This window comes from Anomalospiza imberbis, chromosome 21, assembly GCF_031753505.1.
Source record: "Anomalospiza imberbis isolate Cuckoo-Finch-1a 21T00152 chromosome 21, ASM3175350v1, whole genome shotgun sequence".
Taxonomy (NCBI): Eukaryota; Metazoa; Chordata; class Aves; order Passeriformes; family Viduidae; genus Anomalospiza; species Anomalospiza imberbis.
In genome coordinates this window covers 3,408,038-3,430,252 of record NC_089701.1, presented here as the reverse complement: position 1 = coordinate 3,430,252, position 22,215 = coordinate 3,408,038, and the positions used below count along the sequence as shown (strand labels likewise).

General features: G+C 50.4%; 1 long non-coding RNA gene across 1 annotated transcript; it reads right to left on the bottom strand.

The window, feature by feature from the left end:
• Window positions 1-312: 312 nt before the first annotated feature.
• On the bottom strand, window positions 313-4,244 carry LOC137486288 (uncharacterized). Its single transcript, XR_011005663.1, has 2 exons — window positions 3,812-4,244; window positions 313-460 (listed from the first exon to the last, which is right to left on the bottom strand). It is a non-coding gene; the product is annotated as an uncharacterized lncRNA (long non-coding RNA).
• Between the last annotated feature and the right edge of the window lie 17,971 nt (window positions 4,245-22,215).

Sequence of the window (22,215 nt, the reverse complement as noted above, 5' to 3'; positions counted from 1 at the left end):
AGAGGAGCTGAGATAAAACTCGCCACACTTCTCCCAAAAAAACTTTTTGGCATAGAAATGCACAAAGCTGCCAAAGGTTTGGAGGCTGTTGGGAATTATGTGGATGCCCTGGGGTCTGTGGGAAGCTGGTTCCAAGAGGCTGAGTGCTCCAGAGAGCACGAGCCAACCTGAGCTTATCTCAGCTCTGAGCACTCCTGACACGGGATAAAGGGCATTGTTTACCCAAGAACAATGTGGGGTTAAAATTTAGTAAGTCCTTGTGCAACTCTTTATGGAGAGGCAGCAAGGACAAATAAACATCTCTCAAACACAGTCAGTACTCAGGCTCAGTGTTTAATTCATTCTCTGGAAATGCATCTTGTTTACAGCCATTCATTGCAGGGGCTTGGAGCAGCGGGGGTCTGATCCACCCCAAATTTCAGGCAAAATAATATGATCCTCATTTTGCACTTGTTTGTTCCTAGGAGTGAACACAAGGTCAAATCTTCAACTAGTACAAAGTTACTTTGAACTACTGAGTGGGATTTTTTGTTTGTTTGTGCTTTGGTTTTTTTTTTATTTTTAATTTTTTTTTTTGTTGGTTGGTTTTGGTTTTGTTTGTTTTTGTTTGTTTTTTGTTTGTTTGACAAAGTTTTTCCTCTGCTCTCTCTCCCTTTCCATGCCTCCCTCTCCTTCCAGCTCGCCAGTCCAGGAGGAGCCCAGGGTACCAGAGGATTTGGGTTTCCTCCTTGGGTGATAAAGGCTTCTAGAAGGAATTAAGGCTGGGTGGCCAAAACCAGCAGCTCCCAAGGCTGAAGGTTGGGATGATTCCTATCTACTCCACCCCCATGGAGACGAGCAGGGGAGCAACCACCTGTGGGAGATGCAGCTCCCTCCTCCCAGGGGATGCTGCACTGAGAAATCCCCTTCTCTGGGAGCTGCTCCAGGCCCATCCATTCCACAAAGCTGAGAGGGAGCAGTGCCAGCTTTATTGACAGAGACCCATGAATTGGGTCATGTTGCCCATTCCCCCTCCCAGCTCTGAGCTCTCCTCGTGCTCCGGGGGATATTCGGGTGCAGGAGCTGGACACACACTGGCTGTGCTCAAATGAGCCCTGAGCCCCAGGGCAATGCTCTTCTCCTCTAGGATGAGAGCCAAGGCTGCCCTGTGCCCAGGGCTGGGCACGGAGAGGGTGGGATGGAGGGAGAAGGGGGGATCCTCGTTCCATTTAGCAGCTCCGTGGCACTGTGGGAGCCAGCGATGTGCCTGACCTACATAGAGCCCCGGGCCCTCCCGGCACAATCGATCCATTGGCAGCACAGAGATCACAGTGTGGGGGAGGAGCTGCCTCCCTGCCTCCCTGCATCCAGCCAGGATCTCCCCTGGCAGCGACAGGAGCTGGCAGCACCAGGGTGAAGCTTCTCCTCCGTGCCGGGCCCCATGTGCATCTCACAGCATCCCTCTCTTGGATCCTCCACACTCAACAGCCCTGGCACGGAGTAACCTGCCCCTTGGACACCTATTTTGGGATGTCCTCCTCTTTTTGTGCATCTGGGAGGGAGAGGTGTTATGTTGTGTGTGCCCCGGGACACCTCTGAGCGATGCACACAAGGGTTTGGCTGCTGAGAAGTTAAAAGGTGCCCTCCTTGGCTCAGCAGCTCCGTTCACATCCATTGATGGAGCCTGCTAATGGATCACCAGAGGATTTGAGTGTCCTCCCTCCCAGGTGTCTGGGTTATCCAGCCTGGAATCACACCCTGAAGCTTTTTCCTTCTCGGTGCTTTGAGCATCTCACACCCTGGAGCTGCTCTCGCTGACCTCCCGGGTTCTGCTGCAGAGGATGGATGTTCCTGGCATAATTTACTCTTTGATGTCCTTCAGAGGAGTGCTTGGGAGGGTGGCAGGAACATAATGACAAAAAACTCCAGGAAAGGGTAAGGATTAGGGTTAGGGCTACGGTTAGGGTTAGGCACCGTGATGCCAAGTGATATTTCTCCTCCCAAAATCCCAAACTCTCATTGAGTAATGCCAAGTGATATTTCTCCTCCCAAAATCCCAAACTCTCATTGAGTAACAGCGAGGGGGGCATTAAAAATATCATCTTGGGACACGGTGTGCCTAATCCTGCAGTCTGTTCCTCCCCAGGCACCCCTCCCCTGCCTGCTGGTGGCAGGGCTCGGGCTGGGGGAGGATGCATGAACACCCAGAGTGAGAGACTGGCGTGGGCAGCAGCGTGGAGGAGGATGGAGAGAGGCGTGTGACGGGCCAGACAGCGTGTCCTCGCAGTGGGGAGCTCTCTGGGGACAACAGCCAGGTGCTCTGGGTGTCAGCGCCATGTCCCTCCCCTCCGGCTGAGTCTTTGGCAGCGCTGCCTCGGCGGAGCGACAGCAATTACCGGGCTCGTTAAACCCAGCAAAGCAAACTCTGTGCGGAACGAGGGGAAATAAAGCGAATTAAGAGGTGGGCAGAGCCTGGCACTGCCTCCTCCCGGCGGCCGAGCGGAGCCCCGGGGAAAGCACCGAGCCAAGATTCGCTTTGACACGGCAGGAATGAACCGCGGCAGCTGCCGCCAAACAGCGGCTGCTCGGGGAGCGCTGCCCGGCTGGGCACCCGGCTGCTAATTAGTAAATAAGGGCTAATCCAATCAATTAAGTGCTCAGCCTGCAGAGGAGGGCGCGCCTCTGCTGGAATAGGGGCAAAGTGGGGCTTTGGGGGTGGCTTTGGCTGTCGGGGTTTCTGTCACAGGATGCTCCAGGGGAAAAAAAAAAACAACTCTTTCAGGGAACGGTCCTCCTCTCTGGTTAATTGGGAGGCAGGGAATTGGGAGTGGGATGGATGCTCAGCATGTCCCGTGTCCCCAGGGTGTGCTGGGCTCTCTGGGGGATGCAAGGCAGAGAGGTTTCTGTGCCCTGGGTGCATGGGCAGGCTCTGTCCCTTCTCCAGGGACGGAGGGGAGGCCCTGTCCTCACGCCAGGCCACCCTCCAAGGCACCCCAGTGTCACCACAGCACCCTGGGGACAGTCAGTGAGTGAGGCAGAACAAACTGCAGGAATCCCCGAGCCCTTCCAGCCTGCAAACTCAGGAGAGCAGCAAAAGGAAATGAAAAGCTGACTCGATGATGGCAAGCAGGGCTTATCAGCAGCCAGGGTGGCCCCCCAGCAGAGCCCAGGGACCTGGCTGAGGGTCCTAAACCTGTCCCCACAGCTCCCTCACATGAGGCTTTTCCTGAACATTCCTTACTGCTTCCCCCCCGCTGATTTCAGCGCCATTAAAATGTTTTCCACCACCACCTCTCTCAATTACATGTTTTTAAAAAGTCATTAAAGAGAATTCCCCATGAAATTATTTTGATTTCCCACCCCTCCGTCTACTTCCAAACTAATGAGATTAATTGAAAACTACAAACATTTTCCAGGGGCCCAAGGCAAACGCAATGGCAAACACATGTAACTCTTCCCAAGGATTGCATCCATCCTCCCTCCTGCTTTCCAGCTCGGAGCATCCCTCCCGACATGGGGCTGCATTTTGCACTCTCAGAAGGTGCTCAGGTTTGGAAACCTTTGATATTTTTTCCCTCCTCCTTTGAGGAAGGAGAAAGAAAGTGCCTGAGGAATGAGAGCTGTCAGAGGCAATAATGTGAGATCTCACTTGTGGCTGGCAGGCAGAGGGGGGATTTTGAGGGGGGTTTTTCTTTCTGGCGTGTGGTGTTAACTGGGGAACTTCAAACAGGGAAAGGAGGAGGAATTTAGGAAAGTTTTACCTCTTTCTCTCAGCCTCCAGGTAGGAAAAGAAAAATTAAATCTTCCAAACCCAATAAGCTGCAAAGCAAACCTGACAATTGCCCTGTTCTCCTCCCAGGCGTTTGTCTGCTCCTGGTGTTTGATTCCTCCCATCCCGGATTAATCAATAGGACAAATCTCCGATGTCGCTCCTCTCCTGGCCCCCACGGGCTCCTCCAGGATTGATGACAGCAAACAGCCCTTCAGAGGGGGCTGGAAGTCTCTGAGTAAGGATAAATAAAGGGAACAACACGGGAGATTTGCTACTCTGTGGCGGAGCAACCTCTCAGCATCACCTTCCCTCAAGTGCTGCTTTAAAACAGGGTGAAAGAAAACCCTAAAAAAAACAGCAGTAGAGCCCCAAAGCCTGCAGAATTCCATGGGATCACACATATAAACACACACAGCAGTGAAGAAGATGGTTTTGGAACTGGAGCAAACATTTATTAGCATGGAACTCTCCCACCCCCAAAGCCCAGTTTGTGCAAACACAGGGCAATGATGAGGGCAGGGGTAATTAAGGTGAAAAATGGATTTGTTCCTGTGCTGTGAAGATTTTAGCCTCACTCACCATGGAATCATGGAATTTGGGGTGGAAAGGACCTTAAAGGTCTTCTTCCACCCCTCTGCCATGGACAGGCACACCTTCTGCTAGACCAGGTTGCTCCAAGCCCCATCCAGCCTGGCCGTGGACACTTCCAGGGGCTCAGAGGTGCTTCCAACCCCTCTCCTGGCAGGACAAGGATGGATTTCCACGGGACCAGAGGGAAGATGCTGTGAGATGCCCGTAGAGGTGAATCACCCCCTCCGAAGGGGGCCTGGAGGGTGCCCAGGAGAGCGAGGATCCTCCCAGCAGCGCGGCGCCGGCGCCAGCGGGGAACCAGGGTGGCTGAGGGACAACCAGCACAGCAGCCTGGCCAAAAATGACTGCGGTGGATCCCGTCCACAGCACCCTCTGAGGAGTTAAAAACCTCCAGTTTATTAAAGATACATTCCTACCCTAATAAAAGACGCGTTGTCTGGTGGCAGGGAGGCTGCAGGATGTTATGGTTGGAATGTTCCTCGGCCCTTGTGTCATTAAGAGCCCCACCAGCTGTGGATCTGCAAGGAGCTGGTTCCCCCCCCACCGCCCCAGACAGGCAGAGTTGATGTTTTCTGTGATCTCCATGATGTCACCAGCTCCCCTTTGATGTGAGCAAGCCAGGGACCTCCAAGGCTCACGGCTCTGGGGGCAAATTTGTCTGAGCACTGCTTGGGAGAAGACCCAGGAGGATGGAGGCAAGATTAATTGCTGGAGGGAAGAAGCTGATCCCTGGGGCCCTGTATCCATATTAATTAGTGCATTGGGGCTGTGGTGAGCCAAAGGCAATAATAATAATAATAATAATAATAACAATAATAATAATAATAATAATAATAATAAGAATAAGAAGAAGAAGAAGAAGAAGAAGAAGAAGAAGAAGTAGAAGAAGGAGAAGAAGAAGAAGAAGGAGGAGAAGAAGGAGAAGAAGTACAAGAAAAAGAAGAAGAAAAGTCACTTCCATTAAGTTTTCAATAATGGGGCAAAAAGCTGGATTTTTTTTTTCCCCGTTTCATGTGAGGAGAATGGAGACACAGAGCAATGAAAGGTTTGATTTGACAAAATAATACAGGGTGGTCCCACGAGGGGTGTGTGGGGAGCTGGACCCTGAGCAGATCCCTCCTAATCCCTCCTCTGTGCTTCCCCACAACCAAACCCTAGATCTGCAGTGCTTTCCTCATGCAAATCCTTCTCTTGGACTGGCTGGGGACAAGTGACACTGCAGGGGGGGCCATGGGCAGTGGTGGAGCAGCCCTTGGTGTTTGTGGGACACGAATGACTGGGATCTGTTGAGTTTTCTGCCTCCACAGCACAAACCAACCTCCTAAACCACTGGAAAACACTTTGTTCCTATTTTTTTTTTTTTGTGACAGCCTCGCTCCCAGCACCACATTCCATGCTGGACACTAAATGTTCTCCCATGGCACAGCTCAGATCCTCCCTGGGGACTCCTGCTCCCTCTCTAATGATCTGGATTTTCCAGGGACAGAAAGAGCTGGAAGCCAAGTCCTGATTCAGTGCCCATTATAATGAAATAAATGAATATATTTTATGCAATCCCTCAGCTGTGTCACCTTGGGGGTCCGTGGGGGACAGCTGGAGCCCATCCTTCCACCCAGGCTTGGAAGATCATTCTGCTGGTGGCTCTGAGGGGTTGTCCTGAGTTAGATAAAAAACAGCCCTGTGACATCAGAGAGGGCCCAGCACAGGCTGTAGGAACAGTGTGTCCCCACCACTCCCACCCTGGCCAAAAATACCTGTCCCAAACCTCCGCAGGAACAGGTATTTCTGCAGGTATTTATCCTGCAAGCAGCCCAGAACTGGATTAAGATAAGGTGACGATGTGGAAATGCCTGTCAGGCCTACAAACCTGCAGGGCAAATTAAGCAATCATGTTCCCAGGACATACATAAAAATAAGTAAAAAACACTATTAATCCATAGCAACAAAAGGAGATGGCATGGCAACAGCAGCAACTGCAAAACAAAACAGCAATGAGAGGAGGGGAGAGGAGGGCAGAGGAGGGGAGAGGGAAAATCAAGCCCTGCTCTGGCCTTTTGGGGGTTTTTAAGGACCCCAAAGGGTTTTTTGGGGAGATGTTGCATCCCAGGTGGGGGAGGCAGATCATGATCTGGGTGCTGATGCCAGGGGGGTTCCTGAGCCCCTGCTCAGGCTGACAAAGGTCCCAGATCCTGAGGGCTGGCAGCAGAGCAGGGCAGGGAGCTGAGGATACCAAATCCAATTTTTTTTTTTCCCTAAATTAAACCAAAACATCAACAGCATCTCTTAATTACCTTACAAAGATGAGCTGCTCATGGCACTGCAGAGAAAAAAGAGCCTTTCACTCCTTAGGGCTGAAGTTCTGTGGACTTGCTGGATGAAACAACCCAGCCCAAGAGTGAGCAGCTCCTCAGGGGCAGCTGCTGTGCTCCCACCCCAAGAAATGATGCTTTCAGCTCTCATGAGGGCACAATCCCTCCAGGAAACAAAACTGGGCTACACTCAGCCTCCAAACACGGCTCCATCTCTGTTTTGAACCCAGGCAGAGCTGTGCTGTGGCTGCGTGGGAAGAGCATGATGGAAATAAGCCCTAATGGGTGTTAATTTGGAGTGGGAAGTTTGTGAGTCAGGCAGGGGTGCAGGGGAGGAGTGGGCAGGAGCCACGATGCCGAGCAGTGCTGAGCTCCTGCTGCCTGCTGAGAGGGGTTTTTTGTGCTCCTGGCAGGGCTGGGCAGGCTGGGAGCACCGCAGTGGGGCTGGGAGGGTTTGGAAGGAGAGAGGGAACTGCTGGGAAGAAGGGATTGCATCCAGGCACTTTGGCTTGATCAGAACCCACGCTCAAGGGATGGTTGTTAAAAGGAGATTTTCCATGCTGTGAGAGCCAAAGCAAACACAGTGAAACTTAATTAAATGCCTGCCTGCTAAAATAATAATTTTCTTATGAATTGAGGAAGGTAAAATACAATGAGAGATGGGCCTGATAAAGGAACTACAATTCTCCAGCAGAAGCACGTGGGTAAAGAGCACAATGAGGTGGGTTTGCTGGTGGGGAAGGTCCTCCACTTTTCCCTCATGCAGATCCATGTGTGGGATGCTCTCCAGGGCTGTGCCAGCTGCTGAAGCCCTCACAGACTGCCTGTCTCCATCCCAAAGCATGGACACCCAATCCAGTGCTGCTCCAGGAATGGTGCTGTCTGAATTCCCGACAGCAAGTGGAAATATTAATGCTTGTCTAGAGGAAAGAGATGGAAAGGGAGGGAAAAAAAAAAAACCCTCTGAATGGCTGGAATTTTCATTCTGCTCTTGCTGGTGCTGGGGAGAGGCGAGGCACCTCCTCTAGGGGGGAACAAGGGACTTCTGCACGCTGAGAACTTGCTCGGTGTGGCTTTGGACAGGGAAAAAACGTCAGCTGGAAGAAAGCCCTCCCAAGAAAGTGGTGACTGGTAAAATCATCATCAACCAGACAACCCAGGAGAATCATTTCAGGAGGTAAAGCTGGGTTTAAAAAAAAAAAAAGAAGAAGAAAAAGATGCCTTGAACCATGCACCTGCAGGATGGGGTGGCCTCAAACAGGAGGAATGCAATGTGTGCTCCTGCTCCCAGGTCTGCAAACTGCAGACACAGAGGCCAGACAGAGATTCCTGCTGAAAGTGCCTTTCTGAATGTTATTTCCATTTAGAAAGGGGAAAAAAAAACTTAGGATGGAGGGATGGATTTAATCTTTAAAGGGCTGGGAGTCTGCTGCCGCTGCTACTCCGAGCCCAGGGTGTTCAGCATCTCCATGATCTCAGAAAGAAAAGGTTTCCAGTCTTCCCTGGTCCGGGATAGGACTAATAAAATGTAGCAAAATGGAGAAAATAAGTAGAAAATTTGAGTTTTCCCTCTAATTTTGGTGGCTGGCTTCATCCCAGCACTGCTGGCTCCAGCCAGTGCATTTGGCTGCTTGGGTTTGACTCAGGGTTTGTGGGTTCAGGACTTTTATATACCTCAAACCCATAGGGGAAGGGTTAGGCCAAACCCCTGTTTTTTCATTAGTTCAATAAATGTGATCATCTCTAAAACGTTCAGTTTTCTAACCTATTCCAAATGCAGATATTACTTCTCTCTCAATAAAAAAAGCCAAACTCAGGGACTGAAAGATTGGATTTGGACTCTATTTGACATTGACTCTTGTAGATACACTTCATGGCTGAAATTAGAGAAATAAACTCGCTAATAAAATAAACTAATAACTTTTACCCTTCTTTGTGTTTCTCTGGGAATCAGGAATGGTTTAGCCTGTACAATAATTATACTGTAAGCATGGCAAAAAAAAAAAAAAAGTTCTTGACTCTTGCCATTTCCAGCCCTTCCCACCAAAGAGGGGGAAAAAAACCCTTGGCAATAAATTAAAAACAGTTTTATTTACCTTGAACTACTCAGCCAAGAATGCACATTATTTAGGGACTGGAATAAAAAGCCATTCACTCTAGTTCAATTGGCCATTTAGTTCAATTTGTGTGTGTTACTGCAGGTAATTACTATGGTAATAATGTACTGTAATCTGTGCTGATTTGGAACTTGTCCTGTTTCTGTATTAATAATAAGTGCCATATATGTACTAATTACCAGTTTGTTACCATGGTTATTTGCGTAGATGCCATGTTAATGATACCCTGGAAACATAAAGCAATCACATTTTTGAATTAAATCTTTGTGGCCTCTTTAGTGCTAAAAGCCCAATTCACATAAAATAATGATGAAGAAAATGAGCTCATCGGGGCTGCCTCGCCAGCGAGCTGATTAGCCGAGCTGCATAAATATATGGCTTTGCCATACTGAAAAATTAGAGCCTCCAAAACATTTTCCACGGTTGCTAAGTAACTCCCCAAAGATGACATCACTTACAGGAACACGCGGTGCCAGATCTGTCATGCTCACGTATTTATAGAGCCCGCGGAGCGCGCGCCCGGCCCCGCCGCAGCCAGAGGTGTCAGGGGCTGGCTGCCAGCCAGGGACAGGGGGCAAAGAAATGGGCACATCCCTCCTTTCCCCCCTCAAACTCCACACGCAGCTCTGGCTCTGTGGAGGCAATCCAGAGGCATCTATTTTTTGGGATTATTCAAAGCCAGGAGGGACCCGCGCGATCCCTGCTCGGCAATAATTTCACACTGCGAGGCCTGTGCTGGCTTGTGTCTTTTCTCCTCTTCAAATTGAGCCGAGCAGCACATTTTGGGGATGATTTGTTGGGAATGTGGACTGGAAGGGACAGGCTACTGTTGCTTCCCAGGCTGAGGGAACACCCCCGTGTGTCACTGGGTGCTGGGCAGACACCTCGAGGTTTTCCATGGGATGAAGACCAGCTGTTATCCCTACAGCCTCCCACCCCTTTTTGTGCTATTCCCACCTCGCTGGCCATGCTGGATGCACATTACAATTAAAAATAGTTCCTTGGCAACAAAACCATTCCCTTTTCCCCGAGCGTAGAGGAAACAATGGGTCCTTCCTACCCTGAAATGAATGGCGATTCCTTAACCAGATGACACCGGGAAAAGGGCTGGGGAAGGCTGGAGCAGGGAAGCTGTGTGACCCTGCAGACAGCAAGGAATGAGGCAGGGAAACCTGTCGGTCCCAGCCTGATCCCTGCTGCTGTGGGTGAAGCCTGGTGGGTCTGGAGCTGTTGCAGATCCATTGGGAGGAGCAAGACCCAGAGCTGCAGGAGGGAGAGGGGTTTGGGCACCCCGGATCAGCTGCAGATTGGAGCTGGGGGTCTCCTCTCTCACTGGCAGGGTCTGTCCAGGAGAAAACAAGGAGATGGGAAGGAACATCCGGATGAGTCTGTTTGGGGGAAGCCCCTGTCCTGGGTGTGGGCCTGGGAGGACAAACAGCCCCTGGAATCCTGGCCAAAAGCCCTGGGGAAATCACAACATCCATTGGTGAAACGTCCTGCCCCTCAGCAGGTCAGGGGTGGGCTGGCTCAAGCATCCACTGGAGGGTGTCCCAAGCTTTTCCCCATTAAGGAACCACCGGCCCAGGGTCGTGGCTGTCCTCCCTTTATCCTCTGTTTTCCTCCCTCTGCCTTGGCCCAAGGCCATCCCAGCGTTCCCCTCCCTGCTCCTGCAGAACCCAGTCCCACGGTGGATGCCATGTCACTTGAAAAGCTACTTAGTGCTCTTTATTATCTGGTCATTATTTTTCCACTGAAGCCTGAGATAAGCAAAGCATAAATCAAACTAGAACAGGAGCCACTTGGAGCAGGTAAAGCATGGAAAAGATTTTAATCAGTGATTCTGGGCAAGAAAAGCAAAAAGAGGGAGAGGAAGGGAGGGAAGGGGGGGGAAGGGGTGGGGGGAGAGAAACAAAGAAAGGGAAAGAAACACCACTTGTTGTTTGTGGGATGAAGACAAATGTTTCCAAAGCCACATTTTCCTCATGACACCCAGTAAAAGCTCTTGGTTTGATTATTAATCACAGGGCAGCCTCCATCCATCACTCCATCCCTCCGTGCCTCCCGAGCTGTTTGATGTGCCACCCTCTGCCCTCCCCTCCCAAAGCCCCCGCACTGGGCAGCTGTGACAGGGGACAGCAAAGCCCGGGAACTTCTTCCAATAAAGAAAATGCCATCAAATAAATAGAGGAGGAAATAAATAAGAGACTATCAGGGCAGCTGCTGCCGTGCCGGTTGGATCCCTCTGCCTCTTGAGACTTCTGGAGAGCTGCTGACACTGGGAGCGTCTTCTGAAATGGATGGACTTTGCCTCTTGCCTCATACATCTGTTTAATGACCTCTCCTCGCAGGCACTTGACATGTGATTTATGGGACATAAATTTTACCTCTTTGCTTGGGTGTCGCAATCCCCGCGTTCCGCAAGGTGAGAGCACCTCGCCCCGCCGGGATGCCGGCCTGGCTCCCTCAGCTTCCTGCTCCATGAACTTTCTTCCTCAGGCCCTTCCTTTAAAAACCTAAAATAATAATAATAATAAAAAAAACAACCCCCAAAGATCCCAACCCCTAACAGACCTTAAAAAAAAAAAAAAAAAAAAAAAAAAAAAGTGTTTTTTCCTCTCTGAAAGAAAACTGCTGCTGACACAGCATTCGAGGCTGGCGGTGCTATTCAGAAAAAGCAAACAGCAGCATCCCAGCCGATTTCCTGCAAATAATAATAAATACATATATAAATAAATAAGTCCTTAATTCTTTTACTGGCATCTGTAGCCTCTAATTCATAAATTCATCAGGACTTTCCCAGGATGTCAGTTTTGGCAAATGAGCCTTGAGTCGCTTCATGCTAATGGAGCGGTGGGCTGCCTGACCTCAGGAAACAGAGAGGCCAAACATGAAAAAACAGAGCCGGGTTCAAGGCTGGGGCTGTGAACCCCAGATTTGAGGGTGAGGTCGGCGAAGGGTCAGGGAAGCATTGTGTGCAGCGCGAGGGAGAAACGCTGGTTTCTATTTAAAGCCTTTCATGCCGCTGCCAGAGCCCTCTCGGCATTGTGTGCGGGAGCAGCCCGGCGATTGAGAAATGCGCCTCGGAGATCCTGACTGCAGGCATGGGGAAAGATTGGAAACAGCCACACTCACGTGTTGCGAGCCAAACCCTCCCCTACCTCGGGAAGAAAGGGAGGGCGAGATCTGCCTGGCTCTTTTCAGCGGCTAACGCAGATGGATTTGCTTTGGCATTTAAGGGTGATGGATGTGCCAGGTACTATTCATTAGGAATGATTTGTTGGGGCCAGCGTAGCTCGCCTGCCCATTAGGACGCATTTACTTCGCAGGTTAGTAATGATGGGTGCGCTTAATAGTTCCTAAGTATCGGAGGGCATTAAAAAGCCCTGGAAGAGAAGGCTATCAATATTTACAGCTTCAATTTGTTGGGGGAGGAAACCAGTGCGTGTGCCTGGAAAGGGTGTCCGCCCCAGTCCCTGCTCCTGGAGGTGGGTATTGGTATGGACAAGGCTGGAGCGAGGGGGAATAGCTCTGAATCCGGTTGTGCTTTGCCCCCAATGCGTTCAAATGATGTGGCAGTGGCAGAATTTTTGGCTCCTTCTGAGGGAAACTGAGGCCCAAAACTAAATCTGAGTACACAGACCCAGCGGCAGCCCCAGGTGGGCCAGAGTCCCGTTGGGTTTGCCTCTCCAGCAGCACCATGGGCCACGATCAGAGGAGCAGAAGGTCATTGACTGAGGGATGATTATGGCTATTACATCCCAATTCCCTTCCCTTTCCCTCCCCCGGCTCGCAGCGGGCTTGACTCGGAGCGAGATCCCGCTAACAGCCCTGTGCCGATGGGCAGCCATTTACTTAAGCCCCGATTTTTCATTAAAATAGCACATATGGCTATCAAGCATCACAAGGTCACGGGGCTGCATTGTCTCAGCTTAATATGATGCCATTAAGGCTGGACCATCACGTCTGGGATACAGCAGGTTCAGCAGCACAAGATCAAGCATTGGGCAAGACTGCAATTTCCTCCTGTCCTCCTGCTATGATCTTATCAAAGCCTGACTGATCTCCATGTACCAAATCGTGCAGGAGAGCATTAAATATCGAGAGAGGCTCCGTTTGCAGCAGCCCGTGGGGAGGGTGGGTCACAGCCCGGCTCCCTTTGTGTCACACCATCCCTCTCCTGGCTCAAGCATCCAGCCTGAGAAAGCTGTGTGAGTTCATATTTTATCTTTGCCATTGGTGGTGGGTTTTATTTTGAAGCCTGACCTCTAATCAAGCCCACGTGGGTCTGAGTCTAATTTTGCTGCCCTCATGGCCACGGCGCTGGCCCAGGACCCTCGGCACGGTGGCCATTCCTGCTCTCTGCAACCCTCAGCAGCCCTTTTATTTGTCTCTCAAATAACCAGACACGAATAACTCATTTCTTCCAGCTTTTATCTTCCTGTCTGAGCTACAAGTGCCTGCATGAAGTCCCTTCATTTTACCATGCAGAGTTTCTGGCCCAGCAGGGCCGTGCTCTCCGCACTTGAAATGCAGGAAGGCTGGAGAACAATTTTGGAACAGAAGCAGAGGTAGGAAAAGGCAAGATGGGGAACTGTCTGGTGGCTTTATTAAGCCATGCAAAGAGGTGGCACTTGCTGACTCCCTGGCCCTGGCACCAGGTGTGTACGTGTGGCCAGGTGGGAGGTTTCGTGCTGAGATGAAAGCGTGTAAATAAAGGCAGGTTTGTGTGAGCAGCAGCCCTGCCAAGGAGGAAACATCTCGTGCAAGATCTCCACCAGAAGGGTTTGCAGAGCAAACAGAAGTGGTGTTTCATTTCAGAGGATGCCCAGCCCCGCTGCAGCCCCCCTGAAGGGGGAGAAGGACCCCACGAAAGGGACACGGTGGCTTTTTCCAGCAGACACTGTGCACACATGGCCGTGCTGGGTCAGTGAGGGCGGACAGGGACCAGAAGGTGGCAGGGGGAAGGGGCTTCCTTGCAAAGGAGACTCACCAACTCCCCAAAAATGGATAGAAATGCAAAAACCGAGCTCTTCTGCCACCATTTGAGCCAGAACAGCTTAAAAGATAATGAACTAATTGAGCAATGGAGGCCATCTCCCCAAAGCTATGTGTCAGCTCCTATTATATCTGCTCCGGAACGTTCTCTGAGGATACACAGACCCTCTCTGGAGGTATAGATAATTTATTTTCCAGGCCCTGTGCCGCCCCTTCCCTTGGGCAGGCAGGGATGGAGGCTGAGGGTGGCTTCCCCTGCAGACAGCCCGTCAGCTGCAATTGTTTTCTAGTGAAAATAGATGTTCAGTATCGATCCCTTTCCCTCCGTGGGGTCCGGGGGCCTTCTCCTTAGTTACTCTAATAAAACACAGCTAATTAAATTTGTGCCTTGCTTTCTCAATATTGCATTATCCTAATTACTAATTAAGGGGGACCACGTGTAAGGGGTAGGCATTATTCCCTGCAAAAGATCCCCCTAATGGCCTAAATGACATCTCAGGGAAGGAGGAAATCTTTCAGGAAGGCCAAGACTGAGGCTTGGGAAAGGATCCCTGGGGGTGACTTAACGAAAGGCTCTTTAACCCTTCAGTTGCTGCCCTGGAATTTGCTGAATCATGGGAAAACACCCCGTGCAAAGCTGCCCTGCACGTGGCAGGCAGAGAAAAGGGAATATTGGGGTGGAATTGAAAGGAATGGGGGTATCTCTTCACGGAAAGCACGTCAGGGGAGAGTTGAGGAAGTGGCTTTTCAAGAGGAATGTGTTGCCCACTCCCATGGACACTCCGGCCAGTCCGGGGACATACCAGAGCTGGGCCTTGGCAGGGAGGAACGAGGCCTTTCAAGCCTGTACTCGACACCCTGCTCTTGGCAGGGCTGTGCCAGAAGGGCTTTGTTCTGTTCCAAGTGGCAATTAAACACACGGAATCACAGAGGGCATTCTCTGGGGGACTGCTGGCAGTGGGGAAATCTCACTTCTCTGCACCCCAGGGGCTCCAGGTAGCACTGGGACTTGTGCTGAGCAAGGGACACCAGATTAAAACCAGGCTTAAGCCAGACCGCTGGCTGTGGCAGGTACATTCTTCTCTCTCTCCCTCTCAAGATTTTTTCATCAAAAAACACAGAGAGAAGAAAGAGAAAACAATTTCTATTACTGCTCCTTGTTTTTCCCATGTAAAATGTGTTTGGAGAATTGTTTACCTGGGGTGATTACTTAATTAGAGTCTAGTAAGAATTGTTTGAGCCTGACGGCCAATCAGATCTGCCTGTGTCTGGACTCTGGAGAGGTCACAAGTTGTGAGTTAGTTAGATATAGTAGTTAAAAAAGTAAGCATGTCGTTTTAGTATCTCCTTTAAATAATATATTAAATATATTGTAGTATAGTTATAATAAAGAAATCATTCAAGCTTCTGAACTAAAGTCAGACATCATCATTTCTTCCCACCGAGTTCACCTACATTTACAATAGCTGGCAGAGCAGACTAAGCTGGTCCCTACAGAAAGATTTTGAATAAATCCCAAACTTCCTTTAACACTCCCTGGGGCCTGAAGCCTGTGCTGGGCTCGCTGACCCCCTCCCGGCTGGAGTTCACCAATATTTTAATTTCATTTTCCGCATGAGTCGTGGCTGTTCTGGCTCTGTAAGTCCCCGGTTCATTTCTCACGTGGCTCTTTTTAGAATCATACTTTTCCTCCCTTAAATACGTGCCTTGGAAGTGTGAGCTGAGATTTATGCTGAAAGGAATTGGGGAAGTCCAGCAAATAGGTACTTGTTGGAGGAAAAAATAATATTTTGGGCATTGTAGAGAATTCCGCAATGCTGGGACTCAGGAAAAGCAGCTCTGCCACAGATTTTGGCATTTACTGGGGCTTCCCAGGGCAGAAGTGACCCTTCACCTTTGGGATGAAGTTTTCAGGTCTCCACTTAGGAGGAGCCACCAGCATTTGACACCTGGGGAAACTGAAGCATCAAAACAGGGACAGTTACAGGTCAAGCACCTTCCAAATCCACCCCATTTCCCTTTCCATGGTGGTTTGTGTGTTATGTAGCACTGCTACAGACAGAAATTGGCCAAGGAATCATTAATGGAAATTTCAGAAGACTCCAAACAATATCAATGTCTACGATTTGGCATCCTGTTGGTTTCCATTCTGCCCACAAGTTAAACTGATCACAGCTCTATTTTGGCTTATTTTATCTCTCCCTTCCTTGGAGTGATTGAAATCTTAATAATCAAGGATAATATCGACGCCAAAGTTTTAAGCAATAAACATATAAACAGAATGAAGAGAAGCAGAACGCTCATGTCTCTCACCAGTGCAAATGGTTCTGTTTTATTTTGCTGTAGCAGATGTTAAGTTTCCAATAATAAAATAAAATAAAAAATCTAAGGGAGACATTTAGCAAAGTATAGCTTTACACTCCAGAGTTATCACTCCAATTTCAACTGGGACCATAAAGTTTTATGAGCTATTAAATTGCCCTAAACCTCCTTTAACACACCAGCTCTCATGTTGGAGATTAACCATTTAGAAGAAGGTTACCTTAGCTGGGATCGGGCCATTTTCCTGCACTCTCATTCAGTCAATAACACTTTGCTGTGGCAGAGCCATTTGCTGGTGGTGTGGTTGGTAATTAGCCCTCATGCCCTGCAGGTAATGCAGCTGCAGGAGCTCCCATCCCTCCCATGGTGCCAGGAGCATCTGCAGGAGTGGGATGGATGCTCAAGAGAGCAGAGGGAACAGCTCAGCTCCTTGGCTGGCTGATGTTTTGCTTCCCCCCCATCCCTTCACCCATTCAACAGGGATGCTCAGGGTTTCTTCTCATTGCATTTCACAGAATTCCAGACTGGTTTGGGTTGGAGAGAGTTTAAAGCTCATCCAGTCCCAACCCCTGCCATGGGGACTTTCCACTGTCCCAGGCTGCTCCAAGCCCCATCCAAGCTGGCCTTGGGCACTGCCAGGGATCCAGGGGCAGCCACAGCTGCTCTGGGCACCCTGTGTCAGGGCCTCAGCACCCTTAAAGGGAAGAATTCCTTCCCAATATCCCATCTAACCCTGCCCTCCTTGTCAAAGTCTCTCTCCAGACTTCTTACAAGCCCCCTCTAGGTACTGGAAGGTGCTTCACGAAGCCTTCTCCTCTCCAGGCTGAGCAATCTCCAGTTTCCTTTTTGTTTGGGTGACAGATCCATCTTAACATGGCCCTTGACTGTGTTTGATCACCTTGCAGAAGAGACCTTTGATTCTGGCTTGAGTGCCCTGGATGCTGAAGCTACCTGAAGTGAAGCTGCCTGACCCAGGGGAAGGTTCAGTGTCAGTTCCATTGACACTTGCAGAGCTGTCTCCAGAGAGGGGACTTAAAAACACTCCAGCCACATCCACAGAGTGTCACAGCACCTTCCAGAAGCCCAGGGTTGTTTGACTGATTTTTAAATAGGCACAAGCCCAGGAGCAGAGATGGCCTGGCTCCATGGGATGATCCTCAGCCTGTCAAAGGGGACCTGGGGGGCTTTGCCACCTGCAGTCTGCCAAATCACCACCCTTCACCCCCTGCTGAACTGGCCTGTGCTCTGTGGGCACCAAACCTCTGGCCAGGTCATCATTTTGCATGTAAGGTAGTCCAGCTGCCTGGCCACATCTGGAAACATCTGTCTTGATAGACCTGGGGCTGTCTCATGCTGATGACTTGCAGGGATCTGGCATTTCTCCTAAAATTTCTGCTCTAGCTCCTCTCCTGCCATAAGCTCTGGAAAGCCTCTCCTGCTTGGCTGGCTTGGAGCCCTGCTGAGGGCTGGGGTGCAGGGGAGGGCCCTGACATTAAACCAGAGAATCACAGAAATCACAGAATGCTACGGGTTGGAAGGAACCTTAAAGATCATCAAGTTCCAACATATTTCCACCTTTCCCTGGTGTTCCCTTGAACTTTTTGGGACCATGTGGGAAGCCACCAGCAGGAGAGGTGGGAGCTGCTCCCCAGGAATGAACAGGGACCACAGAGCCCAGGGAAGAACAAGGCTGGGCCATCATGGCTTGGGGTTAATGTGCACAGAGCCAGGGGACGGAGAGGCGCTGGGAGAGGGCGGCTCCTTCCCGGGAGGAGTTTGGAAAGAAAGGGTAACCCCTGCTCTATTTTTGAAAGAAATGTCTCAGAGGCCTTCTCCTGCATCCTGCAAAGGCCACTGCCAGGGATCTGCGGCAGCACGGGGGGGCTTGGCAGCCCGCAGGGGTGGGAAATGCCTCCTCCCAAAAGCCTGATTCCCATTTCCCCTGAGATAAGATCTGCAAGGACTGGTTCTTCCCCCTAAATTTTTTGAAGGCATTTCCTATTTGGAGCCTTTATGGATGGTTTTCCCTGGCTGAGGGCTGAGCAGTCACCTCCCCAAGCCAGGCAGGGTGGCTTCCCCATGCCCACACTGTCCTTAAGAATGTTGGGCAGATGCTTCAAAGCCTCTGGTTCCTGTGAGAGGAACAAGCCAGACCCCTTCATCATTACAGCACAGCCCACATTGCAGGTGGGGCTGCTCTGGAGAGCCTTTGCTTTCTTCCCAACCATCTGCTGTGGTTAAAATCCTACCTGGGACTTAAATTCATGTACAAGTTGGTGCAACAACCCAGCGTGTTCTGGGGAGCAGGAGGAGGTCTTCCAACTTCGATCCTTCCTGGCACTTTGAGGATGTGGTTCACCAGGTCTGTGCACACTGCAGCCTTTTTCTTCTTGATTTAAAAGATGCATTTTGCTGTCTGAGGTGCCTCAGACATCAGCAGAAACTGCATTAAGAACAGCAGAGTTTTCCCTTTGAGTTCTCTTTAAATACATTATAGTGCCATGAAATTAAACATTACTTAGGTACATAAATAGGGTTGGACTCGATAATCTTAAAGGTCTTTTCCAACCTAAATGATTCTGTGATTCAATCCAGCAAGCCCCAGGCTTCAGAAAGGCTCTGACTAAGCCAATCTTCAGCGGTGCAGATGTGTCCCATGTCCTGTGTGACAGAAAAACAAGGTTTAACTGATGTAAGCTTGGAGAATAATAGGGCAGTCCATATAAAATTAGCTGGAGGTTGAAACTTTTCAAGCCGTTCCTTCTTCTGCAACTGGGGAAGAAATCCCTCAGCTGTAGCACCCTGCTTTGCTGTGGATATTTCAGTTGAGCAACTTCTGAGGCTGAGTCAGAGAGATTTCCTAACACCTCTTCCCTGCCCGCACTCCCCAGAAAAACCAGCTCTGGGAGACAGAAAAACACTGTTCTCACTCATCCCAACTGGAGCTGGCCAGCCTGGAGTCACATGGAGCTCCAGTGCTTCCCTTCCCAAGGGCTGCGAGTTTCTCTCTGCAATTTTAATTGCCCTCAACTACCACTGGGATGAGGGGCACCCTAAAAATTCTGCACATTCTAATAGTGCTTGACCTCTCGGTTTTCTTCTTCCAAAGCCCCCTTTGCTGGGTTGAAGCAGCCCTGGTAGAGCAGCCCCATTTTTTAGTGGTCCCTACAAGAGCATCTTCCTGGGAAGCAAGTCCCAGCTGGAGCAGGGAATGGTCTCAGGTGGCAGCCACAATGTCCCAGCTTGGTCTGCGGGCGTGTCCCCACACACGTGTTGTCCTCGCTCTTGGTCAGAGGGAGTAGCAGACCCAACACCCCACGAGGTGCTTTGTTCTGAAGCCTTCATAGTTAAATTAATGACAGGAAATGCAAGGTCCTGTCCAAACCAGAGGCTGGGCAGCGTTTCCAGCTCGTTCATCTGCCTCCTGCAGCTCCTCTGCTCTCCTCCTGCTGTATGTAGATGGAGAATGCAAATAGCATGGTGAGAGATGTGACCTTTTGGCTGAATGTCACCAAGTCCTGCAGCACTGGGAGTGTTTGCACTCAGCCGTTAGCTTTAGCCTCTTCAGTTATTTATACAGAATCCCTGTAAAACTCCATGGGATGACTCAAGGATGGCTTTGACTTTGTTGTGCTGGTGGTTTGATGGGCTGCAGTCCTTAAATGTTGTGTTTCTAACAGCAGTGGTGGCCTTTCAATTTAGCAACCCCTAACATGGACCTGGGTCAGCCACTGCCCTGAAAATGCCATTGTTGAAGGGTTGGGAAAACCAGCCACGGGCTGGAATGGAGCCCTCTGAACTCCTGACTTGATGTTTGGTGTTGGAAACCTAAAATCTAAGGGATCGAGATTGAAATTCTTGAGGGATGTTTTAATTAATTGTGGAATTATAGAGCTACAGAATGGTTTGATTGGGAGGGACCTTAAAGTTTGCCCAGTTCCACCTTCCCCTATCCCAGGTTGCTCTAAGCCCCATCCAAGCTGGCCTTGGACACTTCCAGGGATGGAGCAGCCACAGCTTCTCTGGGCAACCTGTGCCAGGGCCTCCCCACCCTCACAGGGAAGAATTTCTTCCCAGTATCCCATCTAACCCTACTTTCTTTTAATTCCAAGGCATTATTTTCCAGTTTAAAGGCATTAATTGATGAATCAACTTCAAAGGCAGCCCACAGCATCCCTCTGAGTGTGTGAGGAACTGGGAATGACCACCCCACATGCTGCCAGTGCTCCTCCAGAGTGACAAACATTAGAAACCAAGCCCAAAACAGAGCTTTGATGGTGCTGCAGAAAACCTTGTCCACACTGCAGGAACCTCAGCCCTCACCTCCCTGGGAGGGGGTTCCCAGGCTGAGTTGGTCACAAACTTTTTGTGATTGTGGTCACTAACAATTTGTGATTGGATTTCACGCTGCTTGAGGAAAAAAACTGCTGTCTGGAGCTCCCTCCTGCCTGGCTGCTGGGCTGCCTCTCTCCAATACCAACGTGTGGCTTTTCTGCTCCTCTCCTCTGGCTGGAGCCCCGTTGAGTCTCATCCCAGCAGACAGGCTGACATTGGCTGCCTCTAGACCATGTTCAAATCCATCTCTGCTGCTCTGGAAGCAGTTGAGCCACGAGCACACAGAGAGAGACTCCCAGCCCTGGGAGGGGATCTGGGATGAGCTTTGCAAGGCCAGGGACGGAGCAGGGAGGGATCTGAGTGGGGTTCCAGCAGCTCAGCCATCCCGGGTCCCTCTGTCCCTCCAGCCTGACACCATCCTGCCGCCGTCACTTTGACATCCAACCCCTTTCCTCCTCCTTTTCATCCCTTATTTTACATGCCACAGCCATCCTGTCGCCTGCCTCTCAGCGATGTTGCTCAGAAAAATTAGGGCAACTGCTGCACTGGGTTTTTATTAGTATTGCCAAACTCTTTCAGCATTTTTAGAAAGGGCTTGAAAAGGAGCCAAGTCGTTTCTCCTTCTTCTGTTTCTTTTCCTCCACCACCCCCCTCCCCTTCTCTGTCTGCGGATGCTTTGGGATGAATTAATTCAGACGTGCGGTTTTGAATGTTTTTGGCTCCTGGTTATCGAGCCATTCAGCAGTTCTGGGAGCCTCCCCCATCGGCTGTTATTGAACCAGACAGAGAGGGGCGGAGGAGATGGCAGCGCCCTGATTTGTTGGCTTGTTAGTTCTGCTCCTGCGAGCCGTCCATCGGCTCAGGTTTCCCCATCCCGGCTGACACGGACAGGCGGCAGCCAAAACGCTCCTGCCGGAGCCAGCCCCTGCACGGGATCGCTGCCGGTGTCACCTCGGAGCAGCCTGGTCTAGAGGAAGGTGTCCCATGCTGGGAAGGTTGGGATGAGATGCTCTTTAAGGTCCCATCCAACCCAAAGCGTTCTGTGATCTCAGTGGAAACAAAAATGAGATGTTTGCCCCTGTTTTTCCTTTGCCTGCCCCACTCCCCTGTGCCCAAGCCAGGCTGTCACCCCAGCTCTGCTCTGGCACCACTGTCAAGTGCCCCAGCAAGGTATTTTTAGCCCCAAGGGGAGGCAGAGCTAACTCAGCACCAGCAATGAGCACGTGGAGAACACCTTCTGTCTGATCCTTCCTTGCATCCTGGGCTGGATTTGATTTCTCCTCCTTGGAGAGGGGGATGTGCCCCAAAACCCTGGTCCAAGGACAGCCCTGCTGTTCCCCCAGCCCCACGGTGACCCCTGTGCCAGGCCAGGGCTTGGTGGGCACTGATGCCATGGGCACAGCCCAGCTCACTTCTGCTAAAGGGTGGATGAGCTCTGGATCTCCTGGAGCCTCCCATAATACAGAAAAAAGCAGAAAAAACCACTAAATCCTTCTGAAAAGCATTTCCTGCCCGTGCTGCTCTGTAGGGGTAGCACTGAAACTCTTTACTCATAGGGAGGATGGTTAGAATTCATTATTTTCTCAGCTTTCTAGTAAAATTTTAAAAACCCACCTGAAAATCTCATTATTCCCTGTCAAGGCTTTCTTTGAGTATTCTTCTGCTCTGATTTCATACTGGGCTAATACCTAAGAAAAATATTATCTCTCTGCTTGGCTTCGTGCCACCCCAGCCGTGTTTGTGTGTCAGTGGTGGACGAACCCACTCCAGTTTATTTATGTAGCTGGTAAAGCCA